Below are 25,027 nucleotides of genomic sequence, written 5' to 3'. Positions count from 1 at the left end.
TAAACTTTAATTTATATTTGAAACACAGATAATACTCAAAATATCTCTATACATTCTGGTTGTATACTCTGAAGCATCCTAGCACTCAGCATCATCCCAGCTTGGACATGAGTCATTTTCCCACTACAAATCTGTTTCCTTTATTAAAACATTTCTGTTAAAAGTCTTTGGAAATGTGAATAAATCAATTATGGCTATTAAGAAATTTAAGGTCCATCCCAAGTTGGTGGAAAGAAGAGATGGGCCTGATAATTATTACTCCAGTATAGCAGACACAAGCCTGGTGTGTCCAGGACAACCCAGAAAGATGACTGCTCTGACCACATGGTGTCCCGGCTCGGGTGGACGGTTCCTTGACTCATCTCCCTCCTCTTGGTGAGAAGGTCTTCATCTTAAGAGCTTCACCCACTTTGAATTGAAACACTGTGAGTCTAACTACTTGGGGGCAAACCCCAGATGTACTAAGTTCTTTTCTTTTCCCAGGTAATTCCTCAATTTAAAATATAATAGCTTGGAGAAGGCAATGGCACCCCACGCTAGTACTCTTGCCTGGAAAATCCCATGGACGGAGGAGCCTGGTGGGCTGCAGTCCATGGGGTCGCTACGAGTCGGACACAACTGAGTGACTTCCCTTTCACTTTTCACTTTCATGCATTAGAGAAGGAAATGGCAACCCACTCCAGTGTTCTTGCCTGGAGAATCCCAGGGACGGGGAAGCCTGGTGGGCAGTCGCCTATGGGGTCGCACAGAGTCAGACACGACTGAAGCAACTTAGCAGCAGCAGCAGCAGCTTCTTGAAAGTCATACAGATGGCCAATAGGTACATGAAAAGACCTTCAACATCACTAATTATTAGAGAAATGCAAATCAGAACTAAATGAGACGTTACCTCGCACCAGCCAGAATGGTTATCATCAGAAAACTCATCACAAACAGTAAATCCTGAAGAGCGTGTGGAGAGGAAGGAACCCTCTTACACTGTTGGTGGGAATGTGAATTGGTACAGCCTCCACGGAGAACAGTATGGAGGTTCCTTTAAAAACTAATAATAGGGCTACCATATGACCCAGCAATCCCACTCCCGGGCCTGCATCTGGAGAAAAGCATGACCCGACAGGATACACGCACCCCAGTGTTCCTTGCAGCACTGTTTGCAAGAGCCAGGACATGGAAGCAACTAATGTCCGTTGACAGAGGAATGGGTAAAGACGGTGTGGTGCGTGCGCACGCACACACACACACACACACACACACACACACACACACTACTCAGCCATTAAAAAGAATGAAATAATGCCATTTGCAGCCACACAGATGGACCTAGAGAGTGTTCTACCGAGTGAAGGAAGTCAGACAGAGAGGAGAAATATGACATCCCTTATATGTGGAATCTAAAAAGAAATTATACAAATGAACTTACTTGCAAGCCAGAAAGAGACTCACAGACCTAGAGCATGAACTGATGGTTGCCAGTGGGGAAGGGATCGTGAGGGAATTTCAGACAGACATGCGCACACTGCAGTATTTAAAACGGGAAACCAACAAGGACCTGCTGTAGAGCACAGGGAACTCTGCTCAGGGTTACCTGGCCTCCCGGATGAGAGAGGGCTTTGGAGGAGAATGCATACATGTATATATATGCCTGAGTCCCTTCACTGTTCTCCTGAAACTATCACAGCATTGTTAATTGGCTATACCTCCAATACAAAATATAAAGCTCAAAACAAACAAAATAGTAGCTTCTTGAAAGGCAAGATGTAATCTTTCAAGATATTGTTTATAATATTGACCACAATGCTTACTTGATCAACCTTTTTTTTTCTTCTTCAGTGTTAAACAATGAAACGGACTGAGTTACTAAGATCTTATAAAGAGACAAGGTGTGTTGGGATTTTTTTAGGTACAAGGAAATCCTGATATGTTTATGAAAAGGTTCTGCACTTCATATTAAGTTCTACAGTAGACTGTCATGGGGCCCTGATAGGGACCCACCTAAAGTCATCAACATCATCAAGGGAGCCAATGGAAGGGTCAGTTCCTAGCTCTTCTGACTGGGAAAGGGGGCCATGAGTCATTCCTGGGCTGGAATAGGACCTCCCAGCTGCCAAATCCATCCAGACATTTTTCTGCTGGTGAACAAAAACATCACACATGAAACAAGTATTTGGGTTTGCTCCGGGATTTAGAGGGAAATATCTTTATGCAAGCACTAAGGAGTCTCCGTAGCAGATACATTGCGATGTTGCTTCCCTTCTGAAGCTCTTAATCCCTCCACCAGGGAGGCCAGATGTGGCCTAAATGAACCACATTAGCCAGAGCCCACTCAGGGCCGTGTCGGGAAGGAGTTCACCTCTGGCAGCGAGAATCACAACTGCCTCTGGGTCTGTCTACAAAGGTTACCTGGTCCTGCTCTGACAGTTCACGTCTGTGCAGCCCTCCCTGAGAGGCGCTCTGGAGACCAGGGGGTCTTGCTCGTGTGCACTTGCTAGGTCTGGGATGGGCCTGAGCGTCTCCAACAGGGTTCTCAGTGAGGCCTGTGCTGCCGGCCCACAGGCCACCGTTGGGGCCCCAGGGCCTTAGAACATACTCAGAAACTGAGACGGCAGTGTTTCTGAGATGTGTCAGTGGTGACAGAGACGTCAAGCCAGGAGAATTAAGATGTTGAATCATCCTGGAGTGTCTGAGATGTGTGGTGATCTCCTTTTGTTCCCAACATCTCTAAGGCTTGAGTGGTAAAGAATCAGCCTGCCAGTGCAGGAGATTCAGGTTTGATCCCTGGGTCAGGAAGATCCCCTGGAGAAGGGAATGGCAACCCACTCCAGTATTCTTGCCTGGAAGATCCCACGGACAGAAGAGCCTGGAGGGCTACAGTCCATGAGGTCACAAAGAGTCAGACACAGCTGAGCATGCACACACTCTCTTAGACCCGTGTGTGGGTTACAGACCTTCACAATTTCCTACACAATTGTTCAGGCAAATCTTATTTTGGATTCTCACCAAGGCTACCCATAAGCAAACTGATAAAAAAGGAGTTTACTTAGGGCACTGAACTCACTCGTATTGGGCACCCTTTTCTTGTCTCATGGTGCCCATCCCCTCCTCTGCATCATCTGTGCCCCCCAGCCCTGCCCTCTTCCTTCATCTGAATCCTCTCCAATCCTGATCCCCGACCCCCAACCCCACAAAAACATCTTCCAGGATGAAAGTCTAACTCACTCACATGTCAATAATGACAGCCTAGGGAGATGTTAGCTAAGTCAAGAGCCTGTGTTTAGTGGTACAAATTCCAAACCCCATCCAGAGGGGAGCAGTGGTCTGGGGAACATCCATCCCACCACCTCTCGTCTCCTTCTAGACCCTCCTGTGGTATAGAACCCCTCACACCTACCCCAGAGGAAGCCTGTGCCCCAGAGTGTCCTAGAACCTGGCCGTGGGTCACCATGGTCCAAGCAGACCCCAGGCCAGCTCAGGGTTGGTTTTATGAGGGCATCTGCTGCCTTGTTGGACATTATATTTCTGTTTGTTGTTCAGTCGCTCAGTCATGTCCAGCTCTCTGTGACCCCATGGACTGCAGCACGCCAGGCTTCCCTGGGTTTCACTATTTCCCGGAGTTTGCTCAGACTCATGTCCATTGAGTTGGTGATGCCATCCAACCATCTCACACTGTTGCCCCTTTCTCCTCCTGCCCTCAGTCTTTCCCAGCATCAGGGTCTTTTCCAGGGTCTATGCCTGTCATTCAACCCAAATACCTAAATAGGAATTTTCAATCTCAAATTTATTTATTTATGTTTACCAAGTTGCCTGGGTACAAAATCCCCCTACGTGAAGTCTTCTAACTCTAGAATGTCAGATTTTGCTACAACCGAAAGGAAGGGCCTCTGTTTATTCTTCATCTTTAAGTGCTTGACTTTTGTCAAAGGTGTGCAGGCTTGGGGAACCAGGGACACGTAGCTGCCCTCTGTTCCCTCACCTTCCTTCTCTCCGTGTCCTCCAGAGCACTCCTCCAACTCAGCTCAGTGGAAAAGTACAGCGATTCTTGCATCACGTGGGCTGGATCTCTTGCCTTAACTCGCTGGGACCGAGTCACTGGGACCAAACTAGAGATGCTTCTTGCCGTAGGTTGCCCAAGCTGTCCAGCATGTCATTTATGAAGCCAAGAAAATATTGAATTAGGATACACGAGGACTGTGGATCCAGATGTCCAGCCGGTAGAAAGGTCGGTAATGAGGAAACAGCTGACCTCTTTCAGCAAAGCGAGGAAGTGGCAGGGGAATGTGAGAGGCAGCTGCTCGCCGTTGGCAGCTGCCTCGAAGGGCAGTGCTACGGAATGTCAGCAAACGGCATATTTCACGGCTGCTTCTCCACTGCCCTTTAATGATTCAGGAGCAGAGCCATCTTTAACGGTGCTTGGCATGCTGTCTGGTTAAAAGGCAAATAAAGTGTCCTCATTCCAGCAGCCTTTCCAGAGAAAGAGCTGATGGTCAGAATGTGTCCTTCTCGTGGGTCACTGGAAAATCAGTTTATCTAGTAGCAGCACGGGTACACTCCCCTCCTCCACCTTTGCCTGGGAAACAATCCCCCACTTGGCTCTGAGAACACCTACTAAGCTATTTTTAGATCCCAGTTTCACCGTAGCGTCTAAATACTCTAACTAATGTGGATCATAATTCGAGGTTATGACACCAAGTTAAAGCTGAGAGAATTTCTACAGCCAAAAGCTCTAACTAGGGCTTTCCTAATTTAACAGAGAACAAACTTGATTGTCATTCATTGTGACATATTCATTTAAAATGAGCTCTGTCCTTAAAAGTGTCCTCCCCACAAGAAGTCACTAAGTCACAAAGATGTCACAAAAGCCATAAAGATATTTCCTCCTAGTTCAACTTTGTATGCATAGCATGAATAAGGAGGATTTAGTGATTAGTCATATTTGATCAAACTCAAAGCAAACCAACTAGCGAGCTGTTAAATAAGTCAGTCATAAGGTATAACACTTATAACTTTTACTGGATGTTGACTAGACCCGAGTTCCACAGAAGACTCTCAAGGTTCTTTAATTGATGGCATTTCTGTCAATGTGATGCAACCCAACACATAAAATGTGTTGCGGGAAGTGTGTTGTGTTGTATGAAGTCACGTTCATGCAAGATGCTGTGATTTTGAGACAATTGGCTTGTCAATATCAATTCTGAAGTGCATCGCAAATAACTTGTCGCATTTAATTATTGAAGCAGTTGGGTTTTTAAGTAATTTGCCTTTTATATTGGCCATGTTTATAAATTACCATTGGTGTGTGTGTGTGTGTGTGTGTGTCCCTAATGCCACTATTCCCATACATATTCCCTTCAAATTGCTCAAAAAAGAGAGAAAAGAGTGATATTGGAGAAATAACAATTGAGTCAAAACGGAGTATAACCAATGGTCAGCAACCATTGTAATTGCCTCCAATAATACTTTCAAATGAGCTCCTCTAATTACCATCTCATCCAGGAGGCCATCTCCCACCTGCTGGTCCTTGCTGGTATGCCCCAAACCCAGCTGCTCTCACAGCCCCCACATCTGAGGGAGACGCCAACCATGGGCTCAAGGTGCTGCCTGCCCCTGCTGGGGATATGCAAGGGAAGGAAGCCCTTCAGAAAACAGGCAGTCATCCCCATAACTACTGACAGAGAACATCTTCCAAAACTTCCCAACCTAGATGATAACCTTTAAAACTCAAACATCTGAGGCATGGAGACGATTGGCTCCCTCCAAAGCTGAATTAAAGCAGTGATGGACACAACTTCTGAAATAGTCCAGATTGAACCCACAGTGAGACTTGAGAAGATGGGAAGACGAAACAAGATCAACAGAGGAACAGAATGAGAACAAGAACAAACTCTTGGGAAGACAGAACGAAAAACAGATGGTATGACTTTCCACCTAGAAGAATCATAAAGGCTAGCTGGAAAAAACTTTTTAAAGCTATGTGTTTTGGCAAATTGTTGAGTAGAGGTGATTATAGAGCTTTTTAAATCTCCATGAATCCCACCACCACAGAAAAAGAGAATCAAGGATCACATAACGAAGAAGACAGTGATAACGTCTGCAACAAAACTAGATGATATGATATCCCCAAGAACCTCCAACAGGAGCCAGTGGGAACAAATAGGGCCGCAAGATTCCTGTGGCATCAGCAACTGTGCAGAAGAACCCAGAGGGAGGGGACAGGTGTCTGCCAGCCTCAGAACAGAAGGACGCCACCACAATCACCAGGAACTTTTCATCATTCAAACTGACCTTCAAACATAACGTCTGCAGAGAAGCTGTCGTGTACATTTGAGAGCTCTGGTATGCGTCCCCATGATCCTTCCCTAGAAACACACAGGACAATGAGCTACAATCAACCAAAAATGACCTAACAGACCTTGACGATGGGACTGGAAGGGACACAGGCCACAGGGGAACATGGTGAATGACACCATTGGATTCAAACATGAAAATCAATGTATGGGGCACTCTATAGGAAAGGGGGTGACTTTGTCAACAGCAACAAACAAACAAAGAATTGGGGGTGAACCTATAGATTAAAAAAACACCAAATAATCACCATGTGTTGAAACTGCGTGTGTGCAAAGTCACTTCAGTCGTGTTTAACTGTTTGTGACCACGTGGACTGTAGCCCACCAGGATGCTCTGTCCATGGGATTCTCCAGGCAAGAATACTGGAGTGGGTTGCCATGCCCCTCTCCAGGGGATCTTCCCGACCCAGGGATCAAACCCACGGCTCCTGCATCTCTTGATTTGCAGGTGGATTCTTCATACACTGAGCCACTTGAGTTCTGTGTATGTTTGCAATTTTCTATGTTAAAAGCAATCAGAAAAACAAAAATAGATAAATTCTTTAAAATCAGAGACAAATACTAGTCCACAAATTATCATTTGGGTAATATTATGAGAAAAGGAGGCAGCCATCTTAGTAGCAGCAAAAAAAAATTGTATATATATATATATATATATATATATATATATATATATAACATCTAGAAATTAACTTAAGAAGTAGAAAAGACCTATAAGGGAGAAACATAGAAGAGCTTAATCAGTAAAGAGACATTTTATGCTCCAAATGGGAAGTCACCATTTAAAGATTTTTCCACAAATGTATCTATTAATGCAATACAACTTCAATCAATATGTAACTAGATTTTTTGAACTGGACCAATTAGTTATAAAGTTCACCTATAAAATAAAAGATAAAATGAGGAGAAATTTTTGGAAAAGAATTAAGAAGAAAGAATATTTGAATTACCAGTTAACAAAATACATTGCAATACTGGAGAAATTAGAATGGTGCTGTGCTGTTTTGGCCTAGACAAATCAATCAGTGAAATAGAACAGAGATTTTGGAAAGAGACACAGTCATTTATAAGAATTTATTATAGAGTAAAGATGGCATTTCAAATCAGTGGAAAAAGGATGGATTATTCAATAAGCCCTGTTGGTACCACTGGATCTCCTTTTGAGAAAGAAATAATGTTAAATTCAATCCTCTGCAAAAATAATTTCCAGACATTAAATATACAAATACAAAAGGTAAAACCCTCAAAATATGAGGAGCTATTTTTAAATCCTAAAAGATGGAAAGCTTTTCTCATCAAGATACTCTGCAGCTTTAAGGCTGTATGTACTGGTACGGAAAGAACTCCAAGCTGTACTGCTAATTTCTTTAAAAAAAAAAGGTACAGAATAATGTATATAACTTACTATCATTTGTGTATAAAAAGAGGAAAATAGACATCTATATTATCTATATTTGTTTGGTTCTGTGTGTACTAAGTCACTTGGTCATGTCTGACTCTTTGCAACCCAGTGAACTATAGCCCTCCTCTGTCCTTGGAATGTAGGCAAGAATACTGGAGTGGGTTGCCATTTCCTCTTCCGGGCATCTTCCCGACCCAGGGATCAAACCTGGATCTCCTGCATCGTCAGGTGGATTCTTTATCACTGTATCACCCAGGAAGCCCATCCATTTCTATACACAAATATAAACTCTGGAAAAATACTTAAGGTACTAATAATAGTATCTGTCACAACTGGGGAGTACAGGTTCTGAATAGGGGATGACAGGACTGGGAGAAAGATTTTTCACTATACAATTTCACTTTGTGTTTAATTTTTGAATTCCATCAGTGTATTGCTCATCTCAAAAATTAGAGAAATATATTCATGAAAAAATATTTTCATAACATATTATAAACAAATTGAATAAACAAATGACAGAAGAGAAAATGTCGCCTAGATGACGGAGTTTAGCTCAATATACATAAATCTCTCTATACTAAAGAAGAGAAAAAATAAACACCTGAAGAAAAGAAAAAAACACAAGCAAAATGTACAAACAATGTACTCCCTAAAAAATAAACCAAACAAAGCTCAAAGCCTTAGAGAACTTGAATTCAGATAGGTATTTTTGCATTTCAAATCAGCAAGGAACACCTGGTCTAAGCTGTGGAAACAGCTGGAGCCTCATTCATTCCCCAAATTCCTTCTTGTCTTCCGTCCACGCAGTCTTCACACGGTGGCCCTCGGCTTTAGGGATGTAGGTCTGATCCTGCGCCTCCTCTGACTGAATTCCTCCAGTGGCTTCTCATTGTTCTTAGAGTAGAATCCAGACTTGCTACCAGGCCCTGTGGTAGCTGGTCCCCACCTGCCGCCGGGGTCTCCTCTCAAACTGCTCTGCTTGGAGCTGAGTCAAAGGATGTGGTAGCTCTATGTGTATTGATATAGAGATGGATCCGTGCTGTTTTCAAGGTTTAAAAGCAGGTTACTTTTGGAGAAGACTCTTGAGAGTCCCTTGGACAGCAAAAAGATCCAACCAGTCCATCCCAAAGGAGATCAGTCCTGCAATGTTCATTGGAAGGACTGATGCTGAAGCTGAAACTCCAATACTTTGGCCACCTGATGGGAAGAGCTGACTCATTTGAAAAGACCCTGATGCTGGGAAAGATTGAGGGCAGGAGGAGAAGGGGACCACAGAGAATGAGATGGTTGGATGGCATCACCGACTCGATGGACATGAGTTTAAGTAGGCTCCAGGAGTTGCTGATGGACAGGGAAGCCTGCTGTGCTGCAGTCCATGGGGTCGCAAAGAGTCGGACATGACTGAGTGACTGAACTGAACTGAACAGGATGATCCCACTTAATAAAAAGATTTAGAGAGATAGGTAATGTATAATATATTATGCGTTATATGACAGGTAACGTGTATGTTATACGACAGGTAACGCGTGTGTTATACGACAGGTAACGCGTGTGTTATACGACAGGTAACGCGTACGTTATATGACAGGTAACGCGTACGTTATATGACAGGTAACGCGTACGTTATATGACAGGTAACGCGTATGTTAATATGACAGGTAACGCGTACGTTATATGACAGGTAACGCGTACGTTATATGACAGGTAACGCGTACGTTAATATGACAGGTAACGCGTACGTTATATGACAGGTAACGCGTACGTTATATGACAGGTAACGCGTACGTTATATGACAGGTAACGTGTATGTTATATGACAGGTAATGTGTATGTTATATGACAGGTAACGCGTATGTTATATGACAGGTAACGTGTATGTTATATGACAGGTAACGCGTATGTTATATGACAGGTAACGTGTAGTATATTATATGTTATATTTTACATGCTGCATATTATATTTTATGCTATATGCTATTACATAGTATATAGTATATATCTGAGAGTCTCCAAAGTGTTAATCGTGTTTTCTTTGTGGATGTGTTTCTGTAGGGGGGAATCATTTTTCTTCATTATATACTGCCCGTAGATTATACAATAAACATGTACCGTGTTTGGTGATAAAGACAACATTTAATCCCATATAAAATGCATTTAGATTCTGCAGTTTTGTGGTGCTTCCAGCTTGCAGTTTCACAGTTCATGCTGTTAGATTTTTCTGTTGACCTGAGGAGGAAGTGATGCAGCTATAGGCAAAGAAACACGCTTGACGGGCGCGCCCACCTCTTCAGAGCACACCAGGGAGAAGGGTGCCACCAGTAAGCTGGCTAGCCACACGCCAGCTCTTATTTCAGAGTCAAAGGCAGACAAACGATGAAATGAATGAAGTGGTCAGTGACATCATCATCATAAGAGCATTCTGAAAATTAATAAATTCTCAGGCAATTTTTGCGTGAAATAATTTTTACTTGTTCTTATTCTTTAACGACACATACTTTCTATTTTGTTAAAATTACTGACGGAGTGAGACAATCTGGAAGCTTGAAGTCTCTTTTTATAAATTCAATCCTGTTTTCAAAATTAGATAAGCCATATTTTCTTTGTAAAAGGACAAGTTTTGAGATCTTGAAAAGACTGATTCATTACTCACACGCTTATACAACATATGTTACGAAGGCCATAAAAATGTGATGTCATTGGCTTTACTTCTCTGCAACATTCTGTGAGGATTCATCAAAATCCAGAAGGATACATGCCAATGCGTGCTATCACCATCACGCATACACAGCCAAGAAAGGGAGGGGGCTTCAGAACCGCTGCTAGTCTAAGCAGAGGTCAAAGCCTCACATTTGGCATCTTGACCTTGGCACCAGTTCCATGACTGACTTCTGGAAAGCTGAAATTCTACCGTTCTGTTCCCTCCATCAATTTATGGTCAGAATGCCAACGTTGCAGCATCAAAGCAGTTGCTTTAAAGATCCTCTAAAGGATTACACACACACTGGGTTTTTGCCTACAGAGACTGGAGGCTTGTGCCCAGAGGGAAGCCCTTGATCTGACCTTAGTTATGAATCTGGTGGTGGAACAGCTCCCTGTAGACCCGGGGAAAAGGTACACGATGGATCCATGTGCCACCTGCCCCCCCCGTCCAAATACCCACAGCGACGACAGTGATCACCAATAACCGTAAATCCTAAGCAGTGTGACTTCAGAGCTTAGGAAGGGCAGAGCCGTTTTCGTTAAATCCCTGCCTGCTGGTATGGCGCTTCCCCAGTGGCTTAGCAGTAAAGGGTCTGCCTGCAATGCAGAAGGTGCGAGTTTGATCCTTGGGTCGAGAAGATCTCCTGAAGGAGGGGATGACAACCCACTCCGGTATTCTTGCCAAGAAATTCCCACGGAGAGAGAAGCCTGATGTGCTACAGTCCATGGGAGTCACAAAGAGTCAGACACGACTAAATCAACTGAGCATTCTGGGGGATTAAAAACAAGTTTATGAAATAAATGTAAGACGTTAAGCAGTTTCCTCACCACCGTCTCTATCATTTCTCAGCTAATATTCCATTCCTCCTGAAAATGTCATGGGCAATTGTTTTGTTACAACACAATCTATTTTCCATCTCCTCCAGCTGCTTAGAACTCCTGAGAGAAAATGGCACGGGAAGAGTTTATTTTGTTTTTTCACTTCTGTATTTGTTGTTTTTAAAAATGAGGCCGTTTCAGGCAGTGGTGATGAGGGAGTTTGTTTCTTTGCTTGGGGTTATTTATTTATCGGTTACTCTTTTGCCCTTCCTTTCAGCTCCCCTGTGACACACAGGTTGCCTGCATGAACAGCCCGCTGTAGCAGGGGTCCCCAGCCTCCGCCATCTAACGCCTGATGATCTGAGGTGCAGCTGATGCAATAATAATAGAATAAAGTGCATAATACATGCAATGTGCCTGGATCATCCCCAAGCCATCGCACTCCCTCCTCAGTCCGCGGCAAAATTGTCTTCCACAAAACCGGTCCCTGGTGCCAGAACCGCTGGGGACTGCTTCTCTGCAGTATCTCAGCTCTCCCGATAGATGCACTTCAGTCAGCAGGTCTACCAACAGGAAAAGCAAAGAGGGGGTCCCCAAGTTTAGGATCCAGTCTGCACACAGAACCACACTGGCCTTCAGTTTCTTCTTCCTCCGTCTTCACCTCCTTGCCTCGCCCGGCTTTGTCAATGATCCCTGAATGTTCTGACTGCTCCAAAATCATGTGATCATTGGCATGGGCTGTGCCTGAGGTCTGAGCAGCGCCTGGTGGTCTGTGACTTGGTACAGTGACGCTCCAGTGCCCATGTTCTGCTCAGGGTCCACCCACAGGGGCCGGTGAACCCCACCCAGCTTTGGTCCCCATCTCTTCAAGTCTTCAGTTGGTTTGAACATCCACTTGGAGTCACTCAAGATGCCCAGTCTCCTGGCACAGGGCCCCCTTAAAAACCCCAATTCTGCACCTTCTCCTCATTTCCTCATTTCTGAAATTCTGAACCTTCTCCACATTTCCTTATTTCTGAAATAATGATGGGCTCCCCTGAGACTGAAAGGAGGGGAGACTGTGACACCCACACACCTCCCAGAGGTGTTCATGACCCATACACGAGCGTCTCCCTCTACTCCAGGCCACTTCCGGCCTCGTATGGGCTAATGGAAACACCAGCAGCCACAGGTGGCCCTAGAATATCCAGACCCAGCCGGGGTGCTGGGGGGTCCCTGCCGGCAGGTCAGGTCACAGCCCACTTCCCTTCTCACGGGCCACGACCGCAGAACAGCTGCTCCCTCCAACTGCAGAGACGGGCAGAAACATGCCCCTCGCGGCCCTCGCACCCTGCTGTCTCCTCTGGCTCGTTCTCAGGCTGACCAGTGCAGGACGACCGTCGGCAAGGGGCCGCGGCAGGCTTTCCGGCTCAAGGGCACAATGAAAGGAACTGCTACACGTTTTTAAATGTATACAGTTGACCTTTGAACATTGCCAAGCTTAGAGGCACCGACCCCCCAGGCTGTCAAAACTCTACATGCAACTTCTAGAAGGCCCTGGTATCCACAGCTCAGCACCCACAGACTCTACCAACACCAGACCACACGGTATCGCAGTGTTTACTATTGAAAACAATTCACCTAGAGGTTGACTCACACCCTTGAAGTTCGAACTCTGTTGAGGGCCAACCGCAGTTGTGACCACTCCATTTCCCAGTCCCCAGTTTCTTCCTCTGCAAAATAAAATAAGTGAATTAGAATAAATGATCTTTAATGTCATTTCCAACACCACCCACACGGACTTTTTGTGAGTGAAGATGCTGTGTGTGGACACAGGACCCATTTCTAGAAACTTCTGGACAACATGCAAACCAAGTCAACTTAGCTTATGCGTTGCCTTCAAGCTCCCTGTCGTTATAAGCAAACAATCTCTATTATTAGGGGCTTTTTTCTGCATATCTCTAACGCTAAGTTAACAAATGTTCATACCTTCCAACTTGAAGTGCGACAAAATCTTGACATGGTCAGAGGGAAAACACATTCAGTTTAGTTCTGTTAGACTTAAATAGTGTCTTTGGAAGATCAATTCTGTCTTCTCTATACTATCAGAATGTTTTATTTTAAGCATTCTGGAAAACAGCTAGTTACCACGAATAAGTGAACCTGTACTTCTATCAGTGACGCAATGAGAACATTTTGGCATTCTGGAGTTGGGTCTTTAAGACTACTTTTTGATAATAAGCTTTTCCCTATCAAATGTTAAGAATTATTAAACATTCACAGGAAACTCATTTTGATCCTTTGCCATAAACTGGTAAATTTTGATGTCTAATAAGCTTCAAATCTGAAATACTAAAATAGGACCTATCTTTTACAAATGTGTACAAAGTACTAAAAAAAAGCAATGGGAGCCTGCTGAACATCGCAAAGGGTCTGCAGACTCTCACTGGACAGGCCTCTTATGGGAAAGCTCTGGGGTTTTCCCTGGTGGTCCAGTGGTGAAGACTGTGCTCCCAAAGCAGGCAGTTTGGTTTTGATCCCTGACTGGGGAACTAAGATCTCACATGCTTCATGAGAAAAAAATTAAATTAAAAAAAGAAAAACTCTGCAGAAAGGCTTTGATTCTGTCCTGTTATGTGTGCATTGATTGAAGACTGAGCCATACAACCCCCTCATTGACAGTCTTATAACTGACCAGATCTACAATGCCATCAATCAGACTTGGTTTTCACATAATTATGATCCCAAAGGCGCCATGCTTTTGCATCCCTTTATCTCGAGAGTCCCTTGGACAGCAAGGAGATCAAACCAGTCAATGCTAAAGAAAACCAACCCTGAATATTCATTGGAAGGATTGTTGCTGAGGCACCTGGCCCATCTGATGTGAAGAGCCAACTCCTTGGAAAAGACCCCGATGGTGGGAAAGACTGAGGGCAGGAGGAGAAGAGGGCAGCAGAAGATGAGATGGTTAGATAGCTTCACTGACTCAATGGACATGAATTTGAGCAAACTCCAGGAGACAGTGAAGGACAGGAAGCCTGGCGTGCTGAGGTGGATACGACTTCGCAACTGAACACCAACAGCATCAGTCATTGGGAGCAGCAGGTTAGCTGGCAGGGAGGTGGGCATACTGTCCCTAATCTGTGGACAAAGGGCTCCTGTGGGTGGAGGGAAGGCTCCAGACAAGGCTATAGCCGTGCACCGTCAGCAGACCACAGGGGCTGGAGGCCCCCCCGGTACCGTGTCCCGGGCAGAGCCCTGCAGCCTCCACGCCAGAGGGGCCACCGCCGATCTCCTCCGGGGCTGTGGGGACAGAGGGACCGTCCTCCCAAGGCCAGCGCGAGCCGTGTGCTCAAACTCACGGGAGAGCCGCAGTGCTTCCCAGCTGGGAATTTTGTGAGGGTTTGTTTTTTTTACGCAGGAAGAGAAGGTAACAATAAAGTGTTGCCCTTGGAAGCTGTCAAGTTCTTCCCCGAGTTGATAGACTCAGAAAATACGTCCTGAGCGCCTGCTTTCTTCTAAGCCAACTGTGGGGCTGCAGAGGTGAAGAGGCCTTGCCCCTGCCCTTACGTTGCTCGCCGTCTCTTGGGAGGGTGGCCATGGGGCCAGATGATGGCTGTTGACTTGGAGATGTGTGACGGCAGGGATGCGGGGGCACCTACCGGGGAGAATGGCCACCTTGCTCTTGTACCAGGGACCCGCCTACACGGGCTGTGTTCCCACAACACCGTGAAGAAGTCCGCCCAGGTTATCACTGAGGAGTACTGCATGCGCCTGAGCAATGACTTCCACACCAACAAGCGCGTGTGCAAGGAGATCACCATTATTTCCGTCAAGAAGCTCTGCTGCAGGAGTGCAGGCTACAGCCACCTCTGATGATGCAGGTTCAGGGAGCCCCGTGAGAGGGGTCTCCTTGGAGCTGCAGGAGGGCCGGGACAGAGGAGAGACAATTACGCTCCTGAGGTCCCAGCCCAGGATCAGGAAATCACTGACGTAGGTCCTGACGCTAACGCTGAAGCCCTTGGACTTGGGCAGTCTGTCCAACCTGCAGGTCACTTGGCCTACAAGTGGGATGAATCTCAAAACACCACGTGGAGGTGCTTGAGTCTTTCTGCTATGCTGTAATGGTGCCCCACTCCAGTGTTCTTGCCTGGAGAATCCCATGGGCAGAGGAGCCTGGTAGGCTGAAGTCCATGGGGTCACTAGGAGTCTGATACAACTGAATGACTTCACTTTCACGCATTGGAGAAGGCAATGGCACCCCACTCCAGTGCTCTTGCCTGGAGAATCCCACGGGCAGAGGAGCCTGGCGGGCTGCCGTCTATGGGGTCCCACAGAGTCGGACACGACTGAAGCGACTTAGCAGCAGCAGCTGCGCTATAATATTTTCACAATATTTGTGTTGTTTGACAACAACAACACAAAAGGAGACAGGAAAGGAGAAGAAGAATCGCTGCCTTATTCTGTGTTTCTCTGTTCCAGGTGCTAGAGACATATACATACACTGTCGTTTAACCGCCACAATGGCCCTATCAGAAGAGCTTTTTTTTATTCCCCTAAAGCATTTGAGGGCTGCCCAGGTGACTCAGTGGTAAAGAATCTGCCTGCCAATGCAGGAGAGCTGAGTTCGATCCCTGGGTCAGGAAGATCCCCTGAAGGAGGGAATGGCAACCCACTCCAGGATTCTTGCCTGGAGAATCTCATGACAGAGGAGCCTGGCGGGCTGCAGTCCATGCAATCGAAGAGAGTCGGACACGAGTGAGCAGCTATTCAACAACAGTGACACGTACGGGACCCACAGAGATTAGCTGACTTGCTGGCAGTCACACAGCTGGAGGTCTGGTTTGCTAACAAATCCCCAAGTCCGTGCTTCTGACCACACAGATGCTGTCATGCGGTATGCTGGGAGGGCAAGGAGAAGGCACAGGAAAAGAAGCCCCCTGATAACTTAAGCTGGGAATCCCACCGTAGGGAGTCAACTGGAAGGGTGGGGATGGGTTGTGCTCAGATGGAGCCCAGTGAAGTTCATGGTTTTCGCATTCTAAGCAGTTGGCATATTTTAGGAGCAGTCTTGAAAAAGAGCAGGACCCTGTGGTCCTTGCCCCCTCAATGTCCTTTGCCTGCCTTTTGTCTATGGAAAGCTTTAGTCTAAGAATAAGCTTAATCAGAGAAATAAGAAATGCAGAAACAAGGGAAAACAGTCGAAGGAGACCAGATAATAATACTGTGGTCATTAAGCATAAACAAGGACAGTCAGCTCCTTCTCAAGGGCTGTAGATAACAGTCAGAGCCATATGCTATGAGCTGTCACATAGATGCTAAAACATCAAATGGAGAAGTTAACTACACGACCACCGGACTGTAGCCGTGACATGAGCCGCTACAATTCTGAGAACGGGCCTCGAAGAAATGGAACAAACGGCCCCTGGAACTGTAGATTAACTGAACCTGAAACAACCAAGAGGACTCTGGGCAGACCACTGACGACCAATTTCAAGACGGCCGACAGAGACGACTGTGCTGTTTCTGCATGAACCCCCCACTCTGTGTAAAAGTTCTCGCCCCAGTGGTGGCCAGCGTGGGGGAGTCGGCCTGTGGACAGACGGCCCCCACCCCAGTCGCCGGCATCTGAAATAAAGCAAATTTCCTTTCCGCCAGCTTGGTCTGCTTATTCGTTTTTGAGCGGTGAGCAGGCGGACCCCACACCTTTCGGTAACAGTTTCATGGACTGCTCCACTAACAGTTTTGACAAAGAAAAATAAGGTCACGTGCCAGCCCGATACGTCTTATCTGCTGAAGCAAGGTAAAACTCTTGCCTACATGGTTTTGGGGTTTGGGGTTTTTTTTGCTAAAATAAGGGAGATATATTATCACTGTTGCAATCAAAGTGTCTGTGAATGCAGAAATGCTCATTATTTATACAGCAACGTGAATGCATTTGGCAATTTACCATACATAGCACCTGCTGAACAAACATTCCTCTCCCCCAAAGAGCTGAGGGAAGTACAATATAGGGCAAAACAATGCAGGAAAAAGACAATCTTAGACAAGCAGAAGGGAGTTTGTGGTCTTTATGGCGAGAAAGCTTCATGGAACAGAAATCATTCCCTGTTTAAGTTTTCAGTGCTGAGACTCGGGACACTGTATTTGTAAAACACAGAGTTGCCTGATCAAATCTATCATTTTTACCTTCTTCAGGAAACCGATGAAACCGCATTTCAGAATCACCTCTTTGGAAATCAGAGTTGAGGAAAAGCCAGTGGTTTAGGAAATGGAGCTGAGAAGTGGACATAAAAGGCAAAAGGGGATTTAAAATTAATGCAGAGGGGTCATGATTTAGAAAGGATTTGCTTAGCAGCTTAGAGAAGGGCTGTGTGTCTTGTAGAAATGTGTTCCTGGGTTGATCAGAGCAAGATCAGCTGGCCCTCTCCAAGCTACTTACCTTTCCCAGTGGCCGCTGATTCCGGGTCCATGGTCTGCCCAAGCAAGTCATAAACGTGGGTAGTGGATCACAGCAGGAAGTGGGCTGGAATGTGGCTTGAAGGACAGAGGTCATCACTATTCGAGACAAGTAATTCAAAGTAGCTATCATGATGGTGGTAATGAATCAAACTAGCCACTATTGAGGAGTTATTTTTAAACTGGTAGCGCTAAAGTTGAGTAATGCATATTATTTAAAATGGTGTGGATGCATGGTTAAAATACCCATTGGTCAACTAATATTAAGTTTACAATATTAATATTAATTTGTTATCTAAACCAGGACACTTTTGTTGATTAAAACAAAAAGGTACTATTAATAATCACCCCAATACATTACGGGCAATACAATACATGACTGTTTCCAGCAAATCTGGACCTATGGTCACCACAGCCATTTGTGAGCCGTGTACAAAATGAAGAAATGACCAGGTTACCAAGAAACAATCTGTGAAACCTGAACCTTCTTTATTCATCTTCAGCCGTCAGGGAAGGCATTTACCCTCCAGAGAGTATGAGGAATACAAGACTGCACTCCACAGAGCCTCCTGGATGGGAGCCAGAATTAGGTTTCAAACAAGTTCTTACAGAGCATTTGTCCTTATCGCCCACTGCATTTCTTAACCAGTTTCACTGACTTCAAAGAAGCTTTGAAGAAAAAAGAAGAACCTTTGAGATGTGTGTGAAAACCACAACAGAAAGGGCATATTTGGCAGCATTTCTGGCTCATCGCTTAAGAAAATACTACCTGGTGAATGTGAGTCAGCGTTTATCCATTCAGCAATGCTCATTACTGTTCAACAGACGTTAAACTACGGGCCAGTGTTCCTCAACCTTGCCAATAGCGAAATTGGAGCCGGATAATCCTGTGTTGGAGGGAGGCTGACCTGTGCATTATCGTGTTTAACAGCATCCTTGACCTCTACTCGCTCGATGCTAATAGCACCTTCCCCTGAGTTTTAATGACCCAAAACGTCTCCAGTCATTGCCGAGTGTTCCCTGGGGTGAAAGGGCCCACAGTTGAGAACCACTGGTGCAGACCATGACCTCTCCATGCCATTTTGTTTGCTACTAACTTGGCCCATGCTCTAAAGGTACAAATCCTCACTCTTTCAGCAGGAGGGGATCTCAAAGAAAATGACTCCTCTCTTCCACATGTTTATTAAAGCCCCTGTAACATTCCCGCCGTTGGAAGGACTGAGGCTGAAGCTGAAGCACCAATACTTTGGCCATCTGATGTGAAGAGCCTGATGCTGGGAAAGACTGAGGGTAGGAGGAGAAGGGGCAACAGAGGATGAGATGGTAGGATGGCATCACGGACTCAACGGACATGAGTTTGAGCAAGCTCTGGGAGATGATAGAGGACTGGGAAGCCAGGCATGCTGCAGTCCATGGGGTTGCAAACAGTCAGACACCGCTGAGCAGCTGGACAACAACAACAACAGCAACATCCCAGGCGGGTGGTCATCCAGATTCCGCTTGTCTCTTCCAACACCAGGAGCTCACTTCCTCCTCGCGACACAATCTCTTTAATGGTTGGCACTTTGAATATGAAGACGTCTTTAATGCTGAGCACAAATAAGCTTCCATCCTAACTTTACCCAAGGGGCACTGAGCAAAGTATCTCCTCCTCGGCTAGTACTCTGCCCTTATGCACGGAGCCTCCTTTCTTCCCAGAGAAGCTCCCCTGCTTCCTTCCACAGCACCTTTCTTAATCCACCAGCATGTCTCTCCACCCCAAGACTTTCCCAATAATCAAAATGATTATGGTGAGGATGATGATGACAATGAGGATGACGGTGGTGGTGTTAACCATCATTTATGGAGTTCCTTCTATGCGCTATAGGCTCTTTATCCATTACAATGCCATCCAGTGTACCAAGCATAGTAACTGTTTGCTTCAGTCGCTAAGTTGTGTCCAACTCTTTGCGACCCTGTGGACTGCAGCATGCCAGCGTCCTCTGTCCTCCACGATCTTCTGGAGTTTGCTCAAATTCATGTCCGCTGAGTTGGTGATACTATCTAACCATCTCATCTTCTGTCACCCCCTTCTCCTCCTGCCCTCAGTCTTTCCCAGCATCAGGGTCTTTTCCAAAAAGCCAGTTCTTCACATCTTTCCCAGCATCAGGGTCTTTTCCAATGAGTTGGTTCTTCACATCAAGTGGCCAAAGGATTAGAGCTTCGGCTTCAGCAACAGTCCTTCCAATGAATATTCAGGGTTGGTTTCCTTTAGGATCTACTCGTTTGACCTCCTTGCCATCCAAGGGACAAACATAGCAACTACCCCCAAAAGAAACTGGCAGATTGAACTATGATTCCCACCACGTCTTGCCCTACCTCGTGAGCCTGACCTGGCTCTCCACAGCACAGCTCCCCCCCAGACTTCCAGAACACTTCCGGAGCTGTCTGAGCCCATAAGCTTCCCCACTTTACCGCCCGTGAGCATCCAATGCCATCTCCCAGTCCCGTCACATCCCACCACACGACACATGAGCCCACATCTACGCACACCCTGATTCTTATTTCCCTGGAACTCCTCCTACTGCCTCTACCCCCACTCAAATACTGCTCTTCCTTCAAAGCCAGGTAGAATCCTCCTTGATCTACTTCAACAAATCAAATACTTCTTGAGTAGCTCTCTGTGCCAAGCACCGATGCAGAACTCAGCCTGCCTCTCAGAGAACTTGTGACAGAGAGGACCTTTAGTCGCCGATAAGACTTCTCAGCCTTCCCTCGTCTCGCTTCCAGCTGCACAAGACGGCTCTGGCCGGTTAGGAATCTTACCCCGCTTCACCCTGGAAAGAGAGTTCTCCTGTTGCCTCATTGCGCTCGGCAGCTTCACGAAGCGAAATTAAGGGAATGGAGAAAGAAAAGGGAAACACCCAGACAGAGAGGGAGAGGAAAGATGGAATAAAAGGTGCAAAGTCGGGCTGTTTCGTTTGCAAACTTTCAGAGCAGGCACTGACCTGGGGGAACTTAGGAAAGAGAGGAGAGTGACTTCCCAAGAATGGCATGGTAGACTGCAGTTTAGAGAGTCTTCCGTGTCCCTCCTGAGACACAAGAAACATTTTAAATTACTTTTAGTTACTAGATTGTGTTTATTTGACTGCAAGGGCATAAAAACCCTGGATTATGTTGTCCTCAGTTTATATTCCAATGATATCTACAATCTAAACTTGGACCTTGGGACATAAAAGGGAGAACCGTTTACAATTATTCTGGAAGAGCAGACGGAAATCAGGACTGACTGGACAAACCAAGATGTCCAGTCGCCCTACTTACACTCATTACAAAATGTGGCAAGTGGAGGCGTGTCATGTGCCAGGACGACTTTGGGGCCCAAAGGATAAGCATCTTATCCAGCGAGTGGCAAGAGAGGAGAAAATATCTGGAGAAGAAGTCTTTCCAACTCCAAGGGCCTCCTGTGAGCTCTCTCTCTTCTGAATTAAACACTCTGTATCATCTAAATTACACTCTTTCTCTTGTTAATGGCTAATTCTTGCCAGTAATCAGAAAACAGTTTTAAAAATGTGAAACGTCAGTGTTTAGTATCACCAAAAGGAGGAAAGAAAAGAGCATCATTTTCCTACACATCAAAAGTTCTGGGCAGCAGGTAAAGTCCAAAAAAAAAAAAAAAGAAGGAGTGCAATAAGTACAGGTTGTCTGAGCAGCCTTTCTCCCCTCGACTGGGGGTGTGCACTCATTTTCCAGTTGTTTCATAGCAGCCTCTGAGCAAATGCTCAGTAGCGGGGCCCGAGTCTGATGTCCATGCTTTCAGGCTAGCAGGCATACATGTCTACTTTTGATTAATAGAGACAAGAGTGAACTCGAGTCTCATTTACCAGGCTTCCCCAACACCCCCAAACATCACTTAAGAGTCCAGCACATCCATATACCTACACTGCCATTGGAGGTAAACTCTATCTGTCTTCAGCTCTGGAAAAGAACAAGGCTCACGGCGCTCACCACCCTTTTTCTCCCTCCACCCCCAATCTGCTCTGAAGGTGTGCTAGATGGCTTGAGGACAGAATTTCAAAGTCCATTCTGTGACCGGTGGGCAGGATCCAAGAGAAAACAGACCATCTCTCTTATTCAGTTAAATTCAGTGTGATGTGATAGAGAACCCAAGACCCAGGAAACCCACACTGCACACTGCCTTAGCAGCTCGCCTAGGGTGCAAACAACTTTCTGGCATTGGTTGGGGCCAGGGTGTGTAGACTGATGCAAAATCATCTCTTTGGCTCTCCAGACGGCAGATGGGGTGATGATGGTTGGGAAAGACCAGTGAAACGTGCCGGGGTAAGTGCCTGGACTCAGACAGGAATGCCACAGGCAGGAGAGGGAATCTCTGGCCATTCAAAGTGGGTCTTTTGGTTTGAATGTCAAGCAAACACTGACTTTTCGCTGACAAGTCCAAGAATGTTCTCTTTCCTGCCTAACCCGAGGTGGCACCTTCACTGACTGGTCAACTCCATTATAAATTATTCTTTGGCTGCCGATTTTCATGACGTATTACTAAAGACAACTTTCTAGGTTACAGGGAGTCTTCCTGGTAGCTGGTATTTATTCATTCATTTATGTGTGTATTTAATATAATAAAACTCAAGCATTGTATTAAAGGAAGGGAGGAGGCAAGGGAAGGAGGAGGCAGAGAACACGGGAGGAAGGGAAGGCGGAAGGAGGGAGGAAAAACCTTTCCTTACAAACAATGCAGGCTGGAAACAGAATCGTCAACAACTCACTGGCTTCTAAAGAATGAAAGACACTTAGATAAACCGCTGGGCAAGTCATACCATCTCCACCTTCTGTCCGCATTATTCCTTGAGAAACATAAGGGACTCCAACCAGACGGATCCTGCCTTCCAACATAAATATTAGGAAGGAGTTCTGCTTCTAACCAAACTGAGACACATACATTAATAACAACCACCTTCCAACTTTTTCCAACTTTTGCCATCATTTAATGGAGACTATAAATGTCACCTCAACTTCAGGCTCGATTCAAGGCATATTCGAACTAGGAACAATCTGTCATATGTATCTGGTACGTTTTACCCTGTTTTGTGACAAGACACTAAAAGATTAGGCCAAAGGGTACAGGGAGGAAACCTCAGTGAGGTTCTCAGAATCTAAAGAATAATCTGTCTTTTTATTTGGCGGCTGATAAATATTTTATTGTTGTTCAGAGGACATGTAAGTGGAAACACCGATTTCCTTTCTGCAACTCTCCCAGAGCTGGTCGTTACTTCTTCATGAGCAGAAACAAGAATTCCCTTTTAGCTGCTCACCTGTGAATGAAAGCCCACTTATCTATGCAGCCAGCACGCTTGTAAAAGGCCTGGTAAGAGGTCATTTCATGTCAGCTGTAGACATATTTCCAAAGAAATAAATGTTAGACCTTGGGTGGCCTTTGCTAAGAAGCCACTTGCTCCCATGCTGAAGTTTTAAGCAATGTGCAGTCCCTCGTGGTTTCATAATTTAGTAATCAGTTCATGGGGGAGATGTCCAAGTTGATTTTCTAAGGCACTTATAATTCCTGAAATTCCTTCTTTCCAGTAATACTCAGGAAAAAAATGTGTTCTACAAAGATTAATCTCCTTGAAAACTGGAGCTGAAAACAAGCTTTCTTTTTTAAGATTTCATTATGTTTGTGAAAATCCCCTCAAAATACATTATACATTTGCCTGCTTTCTAAAACAGAAGACGGTGTGTCTACTGTCCCTGGTGATTTGAAAGCTGTTGTGACCGATTTCAGACAGTACCGGGGAAAGGACTAAAACCTGGAGAAGCGAGAGAGTCGTCAGATTCAGTCCTTGAATCTTCATGTGAGAATCAGTCAGGCCACTTTCTGGATTTGTCACAGTTCTCATCAAGTCTCAACATCTCTAGAGAGGAAGACATTGAGCCTGAATCCCAAATACCCTATCACCCACCCACCCACTGCCACACAAGTTCACAAGGGGCCACACAAAGCAAAACCACTCTGCATGTCATAATCAGCAGAGGAGCAAACTGAAGCCCCAGAGGGGCCAGGGAGGTGATAAGAGAAGGACGTAAGATGCACAGGCTTCCCTGGTGGCTCAGCAGTAGAGAATCTGCCTCTCGTGCAGGAGATGCGGGTTCCGTCCCTGGATCGAGAAGATCCCCTGGAGAAGGAAGTGGCAACCCATCCCAGTGTTCTTGCCAGGGAAATCCGATGGATGGAGGAGCCTGGCGGGCTATAGGCCATGGATCGCAAAAGGGTCGGGACGCAACTCAGCGGATGAACAGCAACAACATTGGCTATATATCAGAACCCAGGAGCAGACTTGGGGACCCGAGAGCGGTCTGTCTGAAGGGCATGCTGAGTTCAGTTCCAGATCATTGGACCAGGCAAGCCTGCAAGCCCCTTTGCTGCCAGCTTCCCTGACTTGGCGAGAGCAACTGGAGCTCTAGGTGGTCATGTGACCTATCCCCACTATTCAAACACTGTGCGGAATATACACAAAGATTATCTCAGGTCAAACCATCTGAGATGGCCTAAGACCAGCTTTTGTCAACACTGAGTAAAAGGCACCGGACTCAAGCTCTAATGTGGCTACTACTTAATTTTTATAAGTTAAGTTGATGACCTAACTTACCCTATGTGCAAGACACTAAAATCTCACTTTGTGCCTCTGGACAAGGACCTATATAAGAAGTCAATCAATCCAGATCCATCCTGTTGATTCGCTCTCCTATAGTCTCAAGAATGCATCCATTTCTTTCCAGCTTGCCTCACCTGCCACCTTGAGAGCCGCCTGCACAGACTCCCCGCTCCTCCTGGCCCCTTTCACTCCATGATGCAGAGACCAGGTCCTGTCCAGACCAGGTCACCACCTCACCCTTCTGGGACGCTCTCCTCCTTTGAAACACAATGGCTTCCCAGGACGTCTGGAATAAAATCCAAATTCCTTACGGTGGCCTACACGGCCTCAACCTTTGTCCAAACTCACCTTGTACCACTGTCTCCTCACTTTACTCCACCTTCCCCGGCTGGATTCACCGAGACTCACACATGCAAGGTCCTTCCTGCCTCAAGTTCTATTTTCTATCCTGGTTCTTTGCCCAGCTATCACTGTCTCTCTTTCAGGTCTCAACCTAAGTATCAACTCCTCAGAGAAAACATCCTTGATCGCTGAAGTGTCTCAAGAAAGGGTTTGTTCAAGTCCTAACCCAGATACTCGTGAATGTGGAAATTCGGCCTTTGCAGACATAATCAAGATGAGATGAGGTCGTGCTGGGTCAGTGTTAGTCGCTCAGTCGTGTCCGACTCTTTTCGACCCCA

This window comes from Budorcas taxicolor, chromosome 11 (genome assembly GCF_023091745.1).
Source record: "Budorcas taxicolor isolate Tak-1 chromosome 11, Takin1.1, whole genome shotgun sequence".
In the NCBI taxonomy this organism is placed as follows: Eukaryota; Metazoa; Chordata; class Mammalia; order Artiodactyla; family Bovidae; genus Budorcas; species Budorcas taxicolor.
Note: the sequence above shows the minus strand (reverse complement) of the source record.